This window comes from Phoca vitulina, unplaced genomic scaffold (genome assembly GCF_004348235.1).
Source record: "Phoca vitulina isolate PV1807 unplaced genomic scaffold, GSC_HSeal_1.0 scaffold4, whole genome shotgun sequence".
NCBI lineage: Eukaryota > Metazoa > Chordata > Mammalia > Carnivora > Phocidae > Phoca > Phoca vitulina.
This window is the reverse complement of record NW_022589707.1, coordinates 61093533-61094405: the sequence shown is the minus strand read 5'-3', so window position 1 is coordinate 61094405 and position 873 is coordinate 61093533.

Below are 873 nucleotides of genomic sequence, written 5' to 3'. Positions count from 1 at the left end.
CCATATTATTTAATTCTGATTTATAGGTTGAAGTCTGTGGGATGTTGCTTAATAGGGTGTGTATTGAATTAACCAGGGGGAAAGTTTAAAGCAGTTGAAGGTCATAGCCCTAAGGCCCCATCCCATGATTCAGAGGTAAGCTGATTAGAGTACCTTAGACACGGATAGCACTACACATAAAGACCTGTTTGTTACAAAGGAACAGATCAGCCCCGTTCTACCCTAAGGTAGCCAGTGAGGCCGGTCTCCATCAGATTTTCCAGAATCTGATTTCCTGTGTGTACTGGAGAGACTGCATGTTTTAAGAGGGCTTTGGGCAGTTTCATGGTGCCAATTCTTGCTTTTATCCATGGCCTAGGCACTTGACTGGCAGTTTGTGCCTAGCACAATCAAAGGAAGAGAAGGGGAATTGTCAGTATTTGAGCTGGAGTCTCAGATCATCAGATGTAGGAGGTAGTTTTGCTTCATGGTTAGCGAGGAGCCCTGGGTGAGCTGGATACCTCGCTCACCACAGCTTACACATCTTACTGTAGAAAGAATATCGGGGATACTGGACAAAAAGCATTGAGAAGTCTGGCTTCTTATTGGACTCACTCACTTGACTTGGGACTTAGTGGATATTATGTAATCGCTAGGCTTCTTCACATAAGAAAAGCCGGGCACACTATTATTGGTGTTTGTCATTTATGTACAATTCCACTTATCATATAATTACGGGTTTATTTTTTTTTAAGATTTTATTTATTTATTTGAGAGAGAGAGTGAGGGAGAGAGCGAGAGAGCACAAGCTGGGGAAGAGGCGGAGGGAGAGAGAAGCAGACTCCCCCTGAGCAGGGAGCCTGAGGCCAGGCTCGATCCCAGGATCCTGGGACC